This window comes from Protopterus annectens, chromosome 10.part0 (assembly GCF_019279795.1).
Source record: "Protopterus annectens isolate FY-2018-M chromosome 10.part0, PAN1.0, whole genome shotgun sequence".
Lineage (NCBI taxonomy): Eukaryota > Metazoa > Chordata > Ceratodontiformes > Protopteridae > Protopterus > Protopterus annectens.
In genome coordinates this window covers 557,866,568-557,888,879 of record NC_056744.1, presented here as the reverse complement: position 1 = coordinate 557,888,879, position 22,312 = coordinate 557,866,568, and positions in this window count along the sequence as shown.

Here is a 22,312-nt window from a genome sequence, read left to right as displayed (position 1 = left end):
ACCTATCTAGCATCTTTCCCTCTATTACATGGATATATACACAAACCTCTCAACTTCCCTTTGAAATCGTGCAGTACATGGACATGGACAGACACATGAGACACCAGGAATACTTTTCTGACATGTAATCTCAGGACAGCTGATAGTATAATAAGGTCTGTAGCATGGAGCATGCATTGGGAAGGAAACTAGACACCAGGGATATGGTTATAATTGCAATCAGCAGAAAGGTGAAATAATACCCACGTATGCAGCACTATAGATGCACATGTGTGAGTGTGGGGTTGTTCATACCTCTCAACTTCCCTTTGAAACCGTACAGTACGTGGACATGGACAGACACGAGACACCAGGAACACTTTTCTGACGTAATCTCAGGACGGCAGATAGTATAATAAGGTCTGTAGCATGGAATATTCATTGGGAGGGAAACTAGACACCAGGGATACTGTTATAATTATAATCAGCAGAAAGGTGAAAGAATACCCATAAATGAGCACTATAGATGCATTGGGTAATTACTAGAAAATACCAGAGAGTGTTTCCAAATATTGCTGTAGTCCACATAAAAAGTTAATAGAGCAACAGATCTTGCATCTACTGAACAATAGTTATGTATGACACTCCAGTGCATGACATTATTGACTGCCTGTAGTAGTCCCTAACATTTGGGGGTTATGCTCAAGATGACTGGATAAACCCAGGGTAAACACTGGATGACATCAGGGAGTCTTTGAAAAAATGACTCCAGTCAAGTCAAAGAGGTAATGGAGTAACAGGTCATACTTTTTGATTAATTTTCTAGGCAATTAGAAGAATGATATGTTAATGATTGGTATTATTGACTGTAATTATCCAAACAGATGCAGGATGGGGAACTTAAGAGAATAAACTAGGGACAGTTTGTAAACTCAGGGACAGGTAAGTATTATGGTGGAATGTCAGGGTGTGTGTGTGTGTGTGTGTGTGTGTGTGTGTGTGTGTGTGTGTGTGTGTGTGTGTGTGTGTGTGTGTGTGTGTGTGTGTGTGTGTGTGTGTGTGTGTGTGTGTGTGTGTGTGTGTTTGTTTGTTTGTGCATGTGTGTACTGTTAAGCAATGATGTGCAGGTCTTAAAGTGCATTTCTTGTTTTCCCCTGACAGGTGGCGAGGTGGGTCAGGGTCCCTCCTGCAGGCAATGTGATACTGGTGTCCATACAGATTATGAAAATGATGATAGTTGTGTTGATGCACAGGTTGGGTTGTTGTCAGAGGCCGAAGCTGTGCCATCCTTTGACATCCCACTGTTATCCAGCCCATCCCGACACACAGTCACAATGCCCATACATATCCCATCACCAGTGGCCACAGCAGAGGGACAGTTGGCAGTTGGTGGCATGGAAAATGACAGTGTGGTATCTATAGCATGTGTGTCTGGAAACAGCAGCCATAGCTGGATGTCCGGCCAGGTACCACATAGGCAGATGTACAGGGGTGCTCTTTGGAGATCTGCTGGTCATCTTGCCCCTGGCAGAAGTGCCACATCTGGTACCACCAGACACATGTTTCAGGCTGTCATGGAGGTGCAGGCACATGTGGAATGGTACACCAGACAGGCTCTGAGGCTGCAGAGGGCTACTCATTCAGCTGTTACTGACAACATCCATGATTTTGTAGGTGCCCTCCATTATTTTACAGAGGTCATGGATAGACGGTGGGGTGAGATGGTGGGACTCCTTGACAGTGGAATGTCCGTGCTCGAGCATGTGGTGGGAGTGGTGTGATGGCCACATGGATGTAGGCCAGCAACACCAACAGCTGGAGGTCAATGTGGACATGCAAGGACACCAAGCTACTCCTGTAGTGGCAGTACCAGCCCCAGTACTGCAGGGGGCACTGTCCACACCACACCACAGTAGGCCATGTGCATGTGGCCCTGTCCAGTCCCAGGATGAACCTGGTTCCAGCGGACATATGTCATCATCAGGGAAGAATACATATCATGGCTTGTACCTGGACATGCCCATGGAACCCCTGACAAGCACAGTTCTCATGTTCATGGCCAGAGGCGGTGAACTGCACACCCTGCCAAGTATGGTCTGCAGCTGCCCAACAAGCAACTGTATGTGGCAGCCACATGGTAAAACTGTGTGCATGCATACTCACACACAATGCAAACACAGCTAGAGCAACCCCATACCTACACACACCACATCACCACAGCCATATCAGTAATTAAACCCCCTCATTCACACACATGGTGTTACATGTATGGCTCAGCCTAGGTCTCTGGCAAACCAACAACACACCCTGTGCATATGATGATACCTGTGCCACATCCTTGTCATCCATAACATCGATGCAGGGACAGGCTAATATGGTTCTGATGTACACGGTGACCGTACGATGATGTACCAATGTATGTGCCACATGGCTGATAGGTCTGGGGGGTCTGGGGGGTCTATACAGGTGAGTTCATGGTGGCTGCTGTTAGCAGCCTTTCTACAGTGGACAATGGTAAGTGTACTGGGTGATACACACCACATGTTTGTGTATAACACACACAGACGTTTTGGTGTTGATGCAATACACAGAGAATACTGCACACATGGATTATGTACCTATGAAAATAACATATTGTAGCCTATGTAATTCCACCAAGCCATAATGGGCACAACAACACATTGTAGAATAAGCAGTCTGCTAATTTAATGTCATTGATGATAGTACTGGCAGGGTATATGTCCCCTTCCCCAATGTAGTGCAATCCTCAACTCAGTAAACATAAGTGTGCTAGTGTGGTTGGCACACCCCTACCCTTTGGGGGGTGAGAGGTGCTGTAGATAGTGTGACAGACAGCTACCTAACCTGTTAACGTGAAATGTACAGTATTACAGCCAGCTAAGCGAGGGGATACACTCAACAGTAACTGCAATGATGGTGGCTGTGTCCACAACAGCCACACCCAGCTATATATGTCCACAGAATGATACCTGTGAAATGTTAACATATGCCAGGCAGTTCCCAGACATGTATATTCTGCAAACAGAAGTATATTCCTTTACATACACACACACTCATACTTGGCAACACTGGGACATGACCCCTACCTAGGTATGTAGTGCTACTGATGGGTGTGGCTTTAACTGCACACACCACACAGCTTTTAGGATGAGGTGTGTTTCAGGTTATATGTTACATGAAGAACATCTCCAGCATGTACAGTATGGTAATGGGGGAATGTACTGGTTGTTTATGGACAATACATAGTGTGACATACAGTCATATACACATTGACAAACACATAACAGTCAGGCACACATCTGAGAGACCTGGGCTTATCAGTGCTAACTACCTTGTCAGTGTGTCCATTGTGTTACAGATAAGTTGCACACAGCACATGCATAACTGGGCTGGATAGTGTTCTCAGTTACCTGTATGGTTGATGGTGACAGTGGTCCCCATACAGTAGAACATGAGACGTACCAGGGGTACCATGTTGTAAATACAGCATACCCAGCACCCTCACCCCATTGTGGATATTGTATACACTGAAACCCATGATAACACTCTGACATACCCACCATCACACATTGACCAGGACTGCAATACAACCCCTTGTTCATCCCAAGAGTTCTACTACAGGGATATGCATCTAATGTACATGCCACAGACATAGTAGGGTGATGCATTGTCATGCCTCTCTTACAGTCAGCAACATCACTATCCCTAATACTTTGTGGCAATGCATATTGCAATAGGAGAATGCTGCCTCAGAATGCTGTACCCTATATATACACACATGCACACATACACACACTTGCCAGAACTCAGTGGGTATCCCATGCCTATCAACCCATTTGTACAACAGTGTTGTGCTGGTACTGCAAGGCCGAACTATTCCTTAGGGAGAAGAGCGTAACAAGGTACATGTAATGTCTGGTACAGCAGTAGCGGGTCTATATTAGATCACCGAATGCTTAAAAAAGTGAACAGTGATTAATTCTAAGTGAAAGCTTACAATCTCGAACTGTCAGAACAGTGATTTTTTTTCCAAGGGGAAAAAAATCACTGTTCCAAAAAAATAAATAAATAAAACACAAAACACTTTAAACATTACATTAAGTGGGGGTGTGAAGGGCTTCAGGGTATTCCCAACTACAGGTCTACACACAGACACCGATATTCTCAGTAATGCACACATACACATTTGTCAGTACTGGGGAGCATTGGTGCAGGTGTTCATAGGTGTGTACCAGATTATTGTCCATGGAGAGATAGAAAGTGTAGGGGATGTGTGTACAGTGCTATCATGCCACCTGCCATGTGCCAGCAGGCCATCTATCAACAGATATCACAGGGGTGATCCTCCGGGTTAGAGTGACAGGCATCAGCCAATCATCTGGGTGCCTCTTGCAGAGGGCCAGTGAGGTGCTCCAGTTGACATGTATTCAACATGTATTACATAATATGGTCAGTGTCTGCCTTGGAGACCTGTACCCAAGCATGTTCTGTTGACTGTGGTAGTGTAGTTGAGGTATCCATGGCATGTAGTGAATACAGGGTGTGGATTCGTATCTGTGGCATTCATAACACAGCTGGACAGACATGTCAGTATCAGTCAAGCATAGATTGCCTGTAAGTAGCCAAGATGGATACCTGGCATCTGCAGATATGTACAGAGGACAGACAAACATCAGCTAGCCAACTTGCTATGCATTGGATGAATGTGTTGAGAGATAGACATCTGACACTGATAGGTATGCCATTTTCCACATCAGATCATTATCCAGTAGGAAATATTTAATGAGACATAACTCATACACCAGAAATATGAGAGTGAGGACTTAGAGTCCAACATTGTATGCAGTGGTGTTTGTTTCCAGTACTACAATCTGCAATCTACTCTTACTTGGGAAAGCACTGAGTAGTAGTAGTAACGTAATGATAGACTACATACCAGTGTGACTGCATATAAACTGGGATACTACCCATGTATGTAACACATTCAAATGGAAAAGACTGTTGTACAAGCCATATATACTCAAGTGTCCCAGGCAGTAGTCTCACACCCCTTCTACTGTAATGACAGCACATAGAAGCATTTTATGTAGATGGCATTAAATGCACTTATTAAAGATGTCATTACCCTATGTTATCAGACCAGAATGTGAGCACTGGTTACCAGGGCTGAGCCATGCTTAGCAGGTTTCAGCATTGCTGCAATATTCCAGCTAAGCATATTTGCACACTGGTAAGCGAAGCCAACACGGTGTAAGTGCCTGTACATTTAACCATACATTTCAGCACTTAGCTTTGCGCAAACCCATGCAAATGCGCTTACAGCTGCTCAAAACTGCCTTAACCACTCTGTATCTGGGTCTATATCACATAATTGAAATTCCAAAATATCGAACACCATAAGCTCGAACTTGGAATTTCGAAATGTGATAACATCGAACACTCAGAATAGCGAATTTTTTCCCAGGGAAAATAATTGCTGTTCCGAGAAACATACACATAACACAAGCACACCAAAATAAATAATCCACACACATACACTTAACAAAACCCTACTTCTAACCCTACATTAAACTGTACATACATTCCTAACTATCCACTAATCTTAACCAGCACCCTAATCCTAAGGTCCGTAACTTATCGCACACTTACACTAAGGAGCTATTACACAAATAAACTAAATAATACACACACATACACTCAACAAAACCCTGCTTCTAACCCTACACTAAACCATACATACATTCCTATCTATCCACTAACCTTAACCCGCACCCTAACATTAAGGTCCGTAACTATCGCACTTACCCTAAGAAACTATACACAAACAAACTAATTAATACACACACATACACTTAACAAAACCCTGCTTCTAACCCTAGACTAATCCATACACACATTCCTACCTATCCACTTACCTTAACCCGCACCCTCACCCTAAGGTCCATAACTATCGCACCACATTGGAGGAAATAATGAAGCCACAAAACAGCCCACCAAAATCTTGCCCTATGTAAGAATTCGATGTTCCATGGCTTCGCTATTTTCAGCCTTCGATGTAGTGGTGCCGATATTATACATTCAGCATTTTGCAATGTCGATGTTATAATATAGACCCCTGTATCCAACAGCCCTTGTTCTGCCCAACAGCAAAATAAACAGTCCTTGCAAATCTTGAACCCAGGACCCTGTACAATATAGTCACAGCAGTTAACCACTAAGCCATCACAGCTGTAAAGACAGTGGCTGTATTTGTAATATATTTGTCAGTACACATAATGAATAGTGTTAAACAACTGCTATGACATCTACAATGGCGTAGTACTTGTTACAGATAATACTGATGAATCATGTATGTTGTTATATCTAAATATACACATATCAGATAAATATGGTGTGATACATCTGGGAAGGTATACACAACAGTAATGTTTACATATAACAAGGATATGGATATGGATATATATATATATATATATATATATATATATATATATATATATATATATATATATATATATATATAAAATGTAGATATATGTGCACATGTACATACACATATATATTCATTTATGTGCATTTATATACATCTGTATATTAGATTATATATACATGGCCACATATAAATCTGTGTGTGTGTGTGTGTGTGTACATATATATATATATGTATATATATATATATATATATATATATATATATATATATATATATATATGTGTGTGTGTGTGTGTGTGTATATATACATATATATATATATATATATATATATATATATATATATGTACACATATATATCCATATATGTATTTAGATATGTATATGTGCATATATCTATATAGATATATGGATATATGTATGTATATATATATATATATATATATATATATATATATATATATATATATATATATATATATATATATGTTTAACATCGTCCAGAACATGGAGTGGAGTCATACCTCAGCACCAATAGTCTCAACCTTTTAGTACAAGGGGATTTCATGTAAGTATTGCAGGTATACATGTAGGCTGCTGCTACTGTAACAGGGGTGGTCTTAACAGAAATGTTGTGTGTGGGAGGTCACATCTACTACTGACATGTATGCCATCAGTTACTGACAGGCACCCTAAGGTCATCATAGTACATTACCACAGATATCACAGTTATGGTCCTGTGTAATACAGCAGAGATATGACCAATAAATGTGGACAGTCTGACACACTCTGGTCAGTCCAGAGGTATACACAGAACCCGTTAGTGCAAGACATGTGGACCAAGCCTGACAATGTGGATGTTAACAGCCATGTAAATGGGTATATCACATAAATACTGGAATACATATGCTCACACTGTTTATGCATTCACACACTCCTGTCTGTCTTGACACATAATAACCAGTGGTGCAGAGGTCACATGCCCACATACTACCCACTAGTTAGTAACATACATCTGTACAGCATCTCACTGCTTTGTCAGAAATAAACGACAGTTATGATGGCCCAGCAACAGTACATCTGACAAATATCTAGACATAACATCACACTGAGTAAGTACACTGAGCTGCTAGGCATTTCACAATGCACTGTGCAAACTACAGGCAGACTGCCAAAACACTGGCCTACATTTCTTATGGGGGAATACACATGTACCTGCCAATATAACAGGCTCTACAGGCATGTCACAGCACAGAGCAACAGACACCTGTGTGAAAGTGCATACCCACAACCAATGTGAACACAGCCACAGCCACATATGGTAAGCGTGCTTAATATTACAGTATATGGACTGTCTGATCAACAGCATCCTCATATGTGCCACTCACACACTACCCCTACATATACTGGGCCAATTCACAGTGTATTCTGCTGCCTGACTGTGGTATGGGACATGTGTGTGTTTGGCCCTACAAACATGTAAACTGATAGGGTACCATACACTGGAGCATCATGCAACATCAGATAGAACAGGACCAAGAACAATGACATCTACCACAGTCTGTATACAGGCCAAGGTACATATTTGTAATACACACACTGCTGACAATCACCATAAGAACACAGACCTCACTACTGTACACACTATGACAGAATGTCCAGGTTTTGTCCTCAAATATAACCCATACTATACATAACATGTTTAGCAGTCTGATATCTCATTGGCTTGTTATCAGGTATGATGTCAATAAATAATGGTGTACTGAACATGTGCCCCTCTTACTGCATGACATGTACAAAAGTTGATGGAGTTGTGGCTGGAGGCACAAACACAGGGCCAGTATTGACATGTTACTGTGATAACCTCATACATTTACTGGTGTAACAGGGTTTGTTGTGAAATATGTCCTATGAGGGATATGAAGTCAGTAACTGTCATGACTGTCACCATGTACTGACTGCAATCCACAGACTATGCTTTTGCAGTTCTAACGATAGGTAATCTGTGAGTAACACAACACATGGAAGACTCCAAACACTGGCCAGTCTGCAGATAGCCCTGCAGATGAGAATTACCTAAACCACATAACACTGTCATGACAGGTATTAAATCATGTAGACCAGCCATATCTACACAAACCCTGTTAAACCAACATTACTTCAAATGCAGAAGATCAAGACTTACATTATGTAGTCATGTCTGGAACATCCCCTCCTGTTTGTTGGCCTTTCTCCACAGTGTATGTTGTTAGAAGTATATCCCACTAACTGTGATGCTGTTTGCCAAATACCGACATGAAGTCCTGCTCACAGTGAATGAAAAGGGCCAACACCCACATGATGTTCCTAGTTATAGGAGTGTGTTTCCATGCATTTGGCTATGTGAATGTTACCACAGCTGTTCCACATGCAATCAGCTAGTGGGGGACTGCAATTCATGCACAGGCCATCAGCTGATGAAGACCATCACTTACAAAACACAAGCTGCTGCCTAAGCAAAGCTGGTGAACTTCTCCACATACACTAGAGAGGGAGTAAGAGAGACAGACCTCCAAAAGGGTCTCACAGAGATGGACAACTGGTGCCAAAGCCATGGCCTGAAACTAAATGCCATGAAATGTATAGTCATACCCTTTGGAAAAAACAAAGTGCCCACAAACTACCATATAGGCAGTAATCCATTAAGTATGAAGGAAGTAATTAGGGACCTGGGAACCCAAGTTGATAGTAATCTCTCTTTTGACAACCACATTCCCAAAGTGGTTAGAAAGACCTTCTATATAGCCCACCTCATCATGAAAGGGTTCACATCTAGATCCAAGGAGGTCATTGTACCCCTTTACTCATCCCTCATCAGGCCCATAATTGAATACAATGCCCCGTTTGGGATGTACCTTACCCGACACCTGCAGCAACTGGAGAGACCACAAAAGTACCTCACCAAGAGGATCAAGGGTCTCAAACAGATGACCTATGCTGCCAGGTTAAAGAAACTCCAGCTCTACTCAGTTGCATAGCGCCTACTTAGAGGTGATCTGTGCCTGACTTATAAAGCCATGTCCAACCCAGAATTAATGGACATACTCCACCTCAAAAAATCTAAATCCACTAGAGATACGCGCTCAAGGGATTTGAATCTCAACACAGAAATTAATAGGACATGCTGGAGAGACAGATTCTTGATCCAGAGGCTCCCAGTACTCTGGAATAGAATCCCAGTCCATATCAGGCAGAGCCCCTCACTGACTCTCTTCAAGAGAAATCTTGACGAGTGGATGGGAGATCGTAAGTTCACTCCGGGGATCACTTCTGTGTCACTACTAGACAGAGGCTCAATAATGTAACCAAAAAAAGGGCACAGTAAAACCCATTTTTTAAGGGGTGGCGTAAGCCAAATACACTCTGGCTAGGCTGATAAATGCCCTTGGGCATATAGCCTAGTATCAACCTATGAACCTATGAACAGACAGAGACAAAGTAAGACAGGGAGGGGGTAGGAGAGTAAAAGCTAAACATGCTTGTGTTGCACACTTACCAGTACGGGGTTTCAAGCCCCTGCCTGACTGTGTATCGCTATTACATTTCTATGCAGTTATTGCATGCACCACAGAGCTTACATGTTCGACAGCTGTCCAAAGGTATATTTGACGGTGAGTGACATCAGCAACAGTGATAAAGGAGGGATAAGGTAGGTGTACTACATGTGCCTGTACACAAGAACAGGTGTCAAGGATGACACAGCCACACTCTGTCAGGGACTTACACACATTATCACAGTTGGCAGGGCCAGGATTAGAATTCCTAACTAACTAGTTTGAAACAGTACAGTATTAAGCAGGTATCACATGCATCACAGTGGTAATCAGGCTGATATATGGGCACAAGGTATGTCAAGGTGTCTGACATCAGAATGCATGCTTCAGTAGGCCAATGGGAGGTGTAGTGAGTGTGAATGGCATCTAAATCATTATACTCCACACACACACAGACACAGGTTTGCCAGTACTGACATGCATGAGTGCATTGCTTCACATGTGTGTAGTGGTTGACTGTGCCAGAAGGCTGTACATGGCTAGGCAAAGGGTATACCTTGGAATCAGGCCACGTGACAATGGTCTGCAGTGTGGCTCAGGTGTGTAGTCTCTGGATTTGCCCACACAGGTGGGTATTGTATTCACCATCCACTCATCTGGGTTACTATTGTGGGTGGCCAGTGATGTGCAATGCTTGCCATGTATGTGTTCTATATTTCATAACATGGACGGTGTCTAGGATGTACACATGTCCCACATGCATATTCTGTGACATGTGGAAGTGTACCTGGGGTGTCTGGGGCATGTTGTGTTGGCAGATTGTTATCATCTGATGTGCCATTCCTGACTTCATATGGTGAGAACTGGCAATGGAAACCAAGTTGACCTTGCATCTACACTGACAGCATGATATAAGTATTCACTGGTGTTAGAGGCATCTGTCCATACAAGGCATGTGTATAAGGCATGGTATTTCCTTTGTGGGTTACATTTGCTAACTCTATAGTTGTTGCAGGCATCCAGTGGGGAACATAGCAAAGGACCACTGTATGCAATGATTTGCCTATTGTAGGGATGGGACAGGGTGCCATGTCCTCTGTAGTCCACTGCAATCACACCATGGTTACTATCTGTGGGCAATATGCAGGGAATTACCAACATAGTGGTTGTTGCCTAGCCAAGTGTGTTTGTGTATGAGACATGGGTGGAGAGTGTTCTCTGGGTAATACCAGGGTTGCCTATATTGTTCCTGAATCCATGATGTCACATTTAGGAGTATGAATTGTCTACACCAGCCTCTATGCTGTTTGACATATGTTGTCATTGTAAGATGGACATTGTGACATATAATAGGCCCACCATATAAGAAATTTGCAAAACCTGCTCCACAATGAGTCCACAGCTACCTCCACACAGGATACTAATGACAAACACACACACAGTCCTACAGTTGCCATGTCTGGGATTAGAACTCCTACGTAAGTAATACAGCATTACGCAGTTATAACACACTCCACGAAGCTTACTGGGCTACTTTTTTCCCAAAGATGTATTTCAATGTGAATGCCATCAGCAGGCTTGCCAAAGTAGGGCAATGGACATTATAGTGACTGAATGGCCTCAAAAGCATTGATCCCTGCTCAGGTAAACAAACACACACAGAGTTTCACAGTTGACATGCCTGGGATTAGAACTACCTAACTAGTACATCACACTACAGCATTACACAGTTATAGCATGTGCCATGGAGCTTACTGGGCTACTCTTTTCCCAAAGGTGTATTTCAAAGTGAATGACACCAGCAGGTCTGCCAAAGTAGGGCAATGGAAATTGTAGTGACTGTGAATGGCCTCAAAAGCATTGATCCCTACACAGACAAACAAACAAACACACACACACACACACACACACACACACACACACACACACACACACACACACACACACACACACACACACACACACACACACACACACACACACACACACACAATTGCCATGTCTGGGATTAGAACCCCTACCTAATTAGTACATCACACTACAGCATTACAAAGTTATACCACATGCCACAGAGCTTACTGGGTTGCTCCTTCCCCAAAGGTGTATTGGTGTATTTCAAGGTGAATGACATCAGCAGGCTTGCCAAAGTAGGACAATGGGGATGTAGTGATTGTGAATGGCCACAAAAGCACTGATCCCCACACACACACAACCACACACACGCACGCAGTTTCACAGTTGCCATGTCTGGGATTAGAACTCCTACCTAACTAATACATCACATTATAGCATTACGCAGTTATAGCACATGCCACGGAGCTTACAGAGCTACTCCTTCATCAATGGTATATTTCAAGGTGAATTAAATCAGCAGGCTTGCCAAAGTAGAGCAATGGGGAGTGCAGTGTGTGTGCATGGGACATAAATCATTCATCTGGAAGAAGACACAACACTGAGTCACACGCAGGTTTAAATTTAACAGGTACGGGTATACAACTGCTAGATGAATAATGACATTTACAGTCATGTTATACAGTTATCACAAGCACCACAGACACTATAGTGCTGAGGGATACCAGAGGCAAATGTCTGCAGTGATTGACATTTGCACATGATGTGGTTTTAGCCAATTGGATGTGTGCTGGGTGTGACAGACCTCATGATCGGAGTCTTTTTGTTACTGTCTGTCACTCTCTTCCACACATCTATGTATGTGTATGTTTTGCCTATTATAGTGTGTTGTCCTTGGATATATGTGTGTATTCCTATCCACTGTGTGTGCAAAGCATGACTGATGTGCAATGTGGAGTGTGTGCACAAACTTCTGCTGCTGTCAGATATGTATAGTCCACTGCTGTTGCCAGACATGGGCTTCATTTCTCTAAGTATGGGAGCATGCCCAGTATGACCTTTCATTATTTTGTTTATAGACATGGGCTTTGTTTCTCTAATTGTGGGAGCATGCCCAGTATGACCTTTTGTATTGAATGTGTGAATCCATTCCAGGTAGGTTATAAAGTGCAGGCTTTTGTGTTTTACACCTACAGCTAGCAACCTGTTTCTGTGGGATATTTGTAGATCAGTCGACAATATGGGATATAAATGGACAAAGGATAGTTGGTTACTGTAGGTAATTGTGTCTGTGTTGCTTCTGCTACATGGTTTTGGTGTTAGCAGAGATATATACTGTTTTACACTGTGATTTTTATGTCATCAACTACTGTCAGGTATACATATTTTCTTGCAGTAATTTCCTGGGGAACACAGGGTGAATGAAGCTTTGTCGAGTATTTTGGTCTGCAGCCTATATATTCTTGCACAATCATGCCATTCTGGAGGGGAAGCTGCAGACACTTGCTGATGGGTCTGTGTAAATTTCTCAGCACCTTGGTACAGTTGTGGCCGAGGATCCCATGCTTGTACATCCATTGACGTGATAGTATGGCCATATCCTGCTGTGGCCATACCTCACAGCTGTATAGCTTCACACAGGTTACCCAGAGGCAGGGCTCATATTTCTGGAGATTACCCCTTCACATTGTGGTTTACAAGCAGGTTTGTAGCCACCCATTCCTGTGTTTGCAGCCAGGGATAGTAAGTGCACATGGCTGAGTTTCAGACTTCATACACTCCATTATGTCCGATCTCCTACCCCCATCTGTTATTCTATCCTCTTCTGAACATTATGCAAACATTATCTGATAACTTCCCTATGGTTATCACTTCATCCCAGCAGTATTTTGGAGTTGGTCCACAGTTCATGCAGTAGGACATTGGGGACATGCTACTGGGATTTGTCAACATGTCCTTGCATTTGCATTCTGTGGACTGTGTTATGTTGTTATTTGGGTGTTCATGACATAACATACATTGGCAGTATGGGTGAGACACAGGCCTTTGATAGAGGACTGTAGGGCATTTGGTAGTGATGCAGGCCATCTGTAGCAGGCCATTGCATTTTGTCACTCCTACAGTCCCAGGCTGCAAGCCACTATATTCCCCTGGGGTGACAGAGTAGGTGTGCAAGGTGTTAATGTCAATAGTTTCTGTCCTTACTGATCCAGTAGTGTGGATGCTGGCAGAGTGCTGCTTACAGCTAAGGACACACTTGCATGGGACACCTCTTTAGCATGCTGCATTCTTTGGCTATTTCCATACAGAGGTGGGGAACATATTGTACTCATTCCCAACAGCAGGGATAAGACCTGCGAGGTACCTGTGGCTGATGGTGGGAGAGCTGGGTGCATGTGTGATATGGAAGCTACTTGCAGCTAACTCACAGATATACATGGGGCATTCCACTTATGCTGGCTTGTGCAGGGACATCAACAGTTTCTCAGTACTTCATACCTGTGACTTTTGAAGTCTGCCAGTGTTTGGCCAGATGACATCAGTATTCCATACTCCAAGCCCAACTAATGTGTTGCTAACCTCTATGTGCAATTCCAAAGGTGTGTCCATTTGACAGTAACATTTTATACATTCTCTGTCTAGGGTACTTCCACCTGTGTAGTGTTTGTATGTCTGGGCCCACATTCATGCCATGTCCATCTTTCAGATGGTGACAGATATTACATCCAGACAATTACTATGGCTTACTGCTGGAATGTGTCTTGCTGGGATGCATTGTGTTTGGCAATGCAGTTGTGAGAACTTGGCTCTGTCATCGGCAGGACTGGCCAATGGCCACCAGGACACAACCCACCATGCCTACATGTTGACCGCTCTTACACAATATACAACACACACCAACCTAAAACACACAGCTGTGCATATTGTACACATGCTAAATCTATCCTGCTACTTTGACTGGCTCAAGTAATCTGTGCTCCGCTGTTATTATACCTACGCCTACATGTTACTACATTTCTACATAGGATTATGGTGGGGGGCACACTTGACAACTGTACACATTTACTATCACTGTACTGGTAGTTTAGGTACTCCAGTTCATTCTGTATTATGACCAATCATGCAGACTAGTGGCATATCAGTGTACCACAGTTCTTAGGTTTTACTGACCTACATTTCAGTTTCAGACTTCTTACCCTTCAGAACTAACATCCCACTGCCTGACCTATTGTAGTCTGTCTGTATAGGTCTGGAGGAGAGCTGTTTTCCATTGCCATCAATCAGAGGCCTTAGCACAGCCTTTCTTTGTGTTTGTCTATGTCTGTCCTGCTGGCTGAGACTGTTGTTGGGTATGTGAGCCTCAATGACTTACATGTGTGTGTCCTATAGAAACACATTTGGCCCACCACATTTCCTCAGTGGGTTTTGTCACCTTGTCTAGTACTGGCTACTATGGTGACACCAGTATTTGTTACATATTTCATGCTGCCAATATAGGTGTCTACTATCTGCTGGCATCCCATTCAGCCACCCGATTCCTTTGCATGCTCACATCCATACCATAGATACAAGTAACAGAACACACTACTCCATTCAGCAATTGATAGGGACAGTGACTTACCTTGTGGCTGTGCCAGTATTGTGGATGGTGCTGGAGGGCTAACTATGCTGGCTGCACATAGTACACTCCCTATACATGGTTAAGAACAGGTAGTGTCATGTTTGGCATCCCATTTACTGTATGTGCGAGTCAGAGAGAGTTGACATTCCATGGGTTCCTACCATGTCAGTGTATGTGCTATGAGTGGCCTCTTTGCCAAGGCCTGAGTATACTGGGCATGACTCCTTCTGCCTACTGGGGCAAGCTCAGGTTGTTCCTCCTCTGAATCACTCTGTGCCTGTGCAGGCCCTGGCAATGGTGGGGGGATGGCTCTGTGGCCCTGCCCTGTGCTGTTCTTGCTGCAGCTGTTTCTGCAGGATCATATTGTGTAGCATGGCACATACAATGACAATTTGGGTACATGTAGCTGGTGAGTGCTGCAAGGCTCCACTGGATATGTCCAGGCACCAGAACCATGACTTGAGCATTCCAAACACATGCACTATTATGATTCTGGTCTGTGCATGTGCTTCATTATGGAGTTCTTGTTCGGGTGTGTGTACATATCTGATGGGTGTCATCATCCACGGCTCCAGTGCGTAACTAGCATCACCCACTAGGTTGCCATATGGGATGTCCCCATTGGCAGATCTCTGGTACAGCTGTGTCATATGCCAGATGTGGGAGTTGTGATACCTTCCAGGGCTGCCAGCACACACATTCATTATAATGCCCTGGGCATCACTCATGACCTAACAGTTGATGGAAGGGAAGCCCTTGTGGTTTATGTAGACTCTACCCCGCTCACCGGGTGGTGCTTTGATGGGTATGTGCATGCATTCTATAGCACCCACTACCTCAGGGTATTCTGCCATTTGGTAGAAGAGACACATATCGCTGGTCAACGCCTCACGGGTGTTGAGGAAATATATGTGCTCACCGGCATGTGCTGACATGGCATCCAGGAACTGGTGGACTACCCTGGAACATGATGCCTGGTAGATCCCCATGATATCTCCAGTTGGCCTTTGGAAGGTACCTGTGGCTAGTATTTTTAGGCCTACACGTACTTCGGTATCCACTAGGATGAGTTCCCCTCTGTTGGTTCTGTGTGTGTGAGGTATGGCCATCACAGCTCAACAATTTGCTGTAGGATGTCCCTGTCCACCCTATAGTGCTCCACTATCTCCAGCTCATGTAGCCCCTGGTAGGTTACCCTGGGTCTGTACACTCTTCTCCTTCTCCTCACTGTGGGTTGGTCATCAGCATTCTCATCCTCACCACCCTCAGCCTCTTCCACATATTGATTTATGAGAGCAAATGCAGCCCCTATCATTTTATCGCTTTTGTTAGGTAAAATATCCCCATTTGTGTACACCAGTGGTGCAGAGTTTGTGGGAAAAAACAGAGGGAAAGGTTTTTGCATAGTTTATAGTAGTGTGCTGGGGTGGGCTGGGCTGCTGCCTGTGTAATTGGCTGATTCTTATACATTTCACCTGCCAGCTATGCTAGTTCTCCTTGATTACCTTCCTACTGCTGTTTTCCCTTCCCATTGCCTTCCTGTTTAAGCCCTGAGGAGCGCCGTGCAAACCCAGTGCTCAGATGTGCATGAAGCTGCTATTTCCTGGTTTACTTTTTTTTTTTTGTTTGTTTAAAACCCAGTGTGCGGCACTTACACCCATTTAGGCAATGTAAAGTGTACTTGGCAGCTTCAGACACACCCCCTTCCTTAGCTCTGCTAAGCTAAGGACAACCCCGAGCCACAGGGCTCCAATAAACTTACAGTATGCCTGACACACCCCTCTATGATGTCAGCTAGCTCTTCGGCTTGCACCATGGTCTTCCTGTACCTACACGGTTGGGTGTAGGCTAGCCATGAGGGGAAATCTGTGATTTAGTATCATTCCCCTCATTTGCATAGGATTCCCTGCTAATGTCTAGTTACAAGTCCCACACTAAACCTTCCCCCTTAGCAACCACTATTCACTGGCCTTGTTGTCTTCTGCCTGCCATTGACAATAATGGCAAAATTGTGATTTTTGCAGAGAAAGCTTTTTTCAGGGGTTTTCTTTTATTTTCCAGCCGATCCATTTGTGTGCCGCTGCCCTACGTTTAAATGGCCAAAATTGGCCCCAAAAAAAAAGTTATTTATTTATTTATTTATTTTTTTGCAACTGTTTTCCATGCCAGTGGTCATATATATGGCCACTGGCATGCTTTACACATTATATACACCCTTTAATCAGAGCTGTCATGGCTTCATTTTGTAGTTTGCAGAAATGTACTCGGTTACTAACCGAGTACATTTCTGCAGGTTATACTAGTCCTGCGTGAATGGCTGCCAGCTTTCTGGATTGCTAATTCACCTCATTTGCATGGTTTTCACATGCAAATGGCATAATTAGCATATAGGAGCTCTGTCCATACAGGAACAGTGCAGGAGCACTCATGCATGTCTCGGGAGCTTGTTCCTGGATCTCGTGGTGGCCATATTGCCTCCAGCAGCTCCTGCACTATTCCTGTACGCCCTGCAGAACTTGCTGAATCCTGGGGACCATATTTTCAGATTCACTCTACCAGATCTTGACATTTCAAATAGTTACCATTATGGAAAATTCCTGTACCTGTATAAACCTTCAGTTCATTTCTTATGTGTCCTAACTTGATAAATAAAAAATGAACAAACAAGAAAGCAAACAAGCAAAACATACAAACAGACAAACAAATAAATAAAAAAGCTTTCTACTGTACAATGGTATACATGTCATTATACAGCTTTTAACTATATGTTAAAGGAGATCTTTACTGTGTAGTGGAATTATATTAATGGTGCAGCTTGATTGACTGATGCTTTCAATTATCATTATCCATTGTATTAAGCATGTCTTACTTCATAACACATTGGTTACATTACTCATTTAGACCATTACATTTACATGCATTGCTGGTTTGTAAGAGTTTATGATTTTATTTAATTCTAATATTATCAAAATTAACAACCTTACTTAACTATAATTCATTAGAGATCCCTTTCATTCATTCATTCATTCATTCATTCATTCATTCATTCATTCATTCATTCAATCATCTACTCACTCATTTTCTAAAGATCTTGTAATACTTGGGGTCACAGTAGAAGAAAGTTGAGCAGAATTTCTTAACCCAGCAACAGTCTTTACCTTATCATCTGGGGTCATTAGGTATTCCTAAGGAAATGTGGAATGTGAATGATGCAGTCCTTGAAATGGGGCCTGGCTTGTCTATGAAATACTAGTAATCAATACACATTTGTGTGATCATTAGTGTGAGACTGCTGGAATTTTCAATAGAAGGTTGGAATTTTCAATAGAGTAGTTGCTTCAATAGAAGCAACTACTCGTCTTCCAACCCACCAAACATACTCAAAACAACTCTCACTTTAACATCACAGCAAAAGACAACACCACTATACACCCAACAGAACACACCAAATTGCTAAGAGTGGAAATAGACAATAAACTAAAATTTGATATTCACATATCCATGACCATAAAAGAAGTTCACAAAAAACTAGGAGCATTATACAGAAATAAGCAACTTCTCACCAAAGCAGCAAAGATTTCAGTAGCAAATTCCCACCTTATCTGCACCCTACATTATGCCTCTTCAATATATACCAACCTAAAGCAATGCAATCTAAACAAGCTAGAGACCTGCTACAACAAAATCGCCAAATCCACCACAGGGACATCCTACCATATTCACCACTGTCTCTCACTTGATGAACTGGGCTGGCTTGAACTCCCTCACCTCCTTCAATGGTATCAACTCTCACTCGCCCACAAACTAATAAACCATCCACTGAATGTCCCATCCCTCCAGAATCTAATCCAACCCTATCGCACCACCAGACCACTAAGATCCAGCAACAAAAATCACCTGCAGATCACTAAAGCCAATAACTCTGCTGGTGAAGCACTATTCTCTTGTGCCATGGCCAAATTATGGAACTCCCTCCCACCCACAATTACCTCCGTACCATCATGCACCCACTTCGAAACTTAGCGCACCTAAAATCATGCTGGCTATGCCCTTGCAACTCCCACTCTATCACCCACCCCATCCAACCACTACCTTTCTTTCCACCCCACTAACTACCTTGATTATAGCAAGCTCGGATGCTCATAAGCCTACTACTTATTATACAGCATTAACTTCTTATTGTAACAATTGCTAATGTCTGTTATGTACTTTGCAGATAAAGATTCGAGTTGTCTACTGATGTACTATGTTCTTCATCTGTAACTATGTTTGTAATTAATTGCTATGTTAATTAAATTGTTAATTGCTATGTAAATCCAATGTAACTACTGTCTGTATATTTTAACTGTGAAGCTTTTCTCCCTGGGCCTCCGCTGAAAATGGACATACGTCCAGTCGGACACTCCCGGTCAACAAATGTAAATAAATAAATAAATAAAAATAAATAAATAAGGTTGAATTGCCATTATACCACAAATTTCTCCTTTCTCTATGATGTTGCAACTTTAGAGTTAGTAGATATATTATATGAATACATATCTTGAATGTGAGGGAGAAGGGGCTTGGGCCCTTGCAAAAATGTTTTTTTTGTATGTTTTTGTAGCTTCAAATGTTGTTTTCTTTCAGGAGCTTTAAGTCATTTGTGAGCACAGACATGAGAAGACCACAAGTAAGTCAATAGCTTGTCAGAGAGCTCCATCCAACATGTCATGGTGTCATGGGTCTATCTTGGGGGTCTTCTCCCAGTAAGACATACAGAGAGTCCTGACCTGAGGTTTTGCACTAGAGAGACATGACAATACACCTCCCTGATTTGGGCAGAGTGGCCACACCTGGGGTATTCTATTATTGAAAATGCATAGAACACCTCCCAATGGAATGCACAACAGCACAGCAAATAGAAGTAAAAAATGAAAAACTATATGGCTAGTGAAAAAACAAAATGCAAAGTTGCTCACAAATAAAATTTAATATGCAATTCTCTAGTACCTCGGCAAACAAGCCTTCTTAGAGTTAATACAAACCAGAAATAACTCCACAGTTAAACAGAAAGATTTAAGATCAACCATCAATTAAAAAAACTAAACAATTAAAGCAATAAAACAATAAAATTATAGACACTTCATTATAAAAGGGCTTTCCAGTCACACTCTTTATTCAAGCCCCGAGGGAAGAATGTGCCAAATTTCAATATAAAGACTGTTTCTTTATATAACAGTCAATCTCTTTTCCTACTCAACTCAACAAATCGAATCATGAAATTTCTATTCTCAACTGACTACTTTTCTGCAACCTCAGAAATTATGCTAACCTTGGGGTGCTACCCTATTCCCTTAGAGACCATCACCCTATATTTGTCAATAGAGAGATCACCCATCAGCTGGAAAAAAACATCAATATAGAACAACCCAAAGTCTTATAATTTTCATTCTGACACATTCAATAATATGCTAAAATATGTTCAGTGGTCTCTATTCATAACCCTGCACCTACATGAAGCCATCAACAAATTCAGAAAAAAAATCATAAATATTTTAAAAAACCCTTGCCCCTATCAGAAACAAATGAGTAAAAAATACTCAGTCCTCCTGGCTGACTCATTCAACTAGAATTCTCATGCAAAAACATGACAAAGCATGGAAACAATGGCACAAAAATAAACCCCCTCAAACCTTACATCTATACAAAAAGTTGCATAACCTCACCAATAAACAAATTCACCTAGACCAATATATATATATATATATATATTATACAGAGCCACAAGATAATCATAAAAATCCAAGGAAATTCTATTAAGAACATTCTTCAAACCGGCTGTGTTTCCTCACTAACCACCTACCTGAACTTATCCCCTGCAGAAACAGAAACCGAAATTATCACTTTCTTCATAGACATCATAGCTGCTCTTACCTCCGGCTCTCCTCAGCCATTTACTCAACCTCACAACTCTACTAGCCCTGACATCCCTGCCTTTAATCTCCAACCTGCCTCCACATCATATGTTAAGGGGCTACTAAAGAAACTGAAACACTCTTCTCCTGCTGATGATCTCCATGCTGAATACATTACATTATACTTGCTGCTGACTCTATTGCATATTCATTCTCTGTTCTCATCAACTGATCTATGCAAGACTCCCATGTCCCTGCCTGAGGAAAAACTTCTTTATTATTCTCCTCCATGAGGGAGGTAACTCTTCTGAAATCTATTACTTTAGGTCAATTGCCATATTGTTCCCCCTTTCTAAGATCCTGGAAGAGTGGATTTATTAAGCAACTCCTTCGGTACCTCTTACAAAATGGTCTCCTAGCCTCAGCAGAGCATGGATTCTGACCAGGCCATAGCACAACAGCTTTCCTCAAGATTTTGGACACCATTAATAAGTCTAAAGTCCAAGGAAAATTTCCCTCTTCTGCTTTTCTGGATCTCTCAAAAGCCTTTGACACCATATCAAATAAGAAACTTCTGACTCATATATCCTCTCTAGATCTTTTAAAACCAAGTCTTTTATGGTTCTCTGAGTACATATCTGAGAGAATCACTCTGTCAAATGGCTTTCTTCTATCTCTCTCTCTCTCTCTCTCTCTCTCTCTCTCTCTCTCTCCTTTTCTCCTAGCCAAAGCAGGTGTTCCTCAAGGCTGTATTCTCAGTCCACTGCTCTTTAACATTTTCATTAGTAATGTATATACTTCCTCTCAGTAAGCTTGTCTTCAACTAAATTGTACTGCGGCTACATCCAAACTAGCTGGCCATCAGTTTCTGTATTATAAAATTTTAAATATACATTTTAATTTAAATCGGATTCTTTATAATCACTGCAAAAGTAAAGAAGAAAATAGTATACATACTGATGTATATGAATACTGTTTG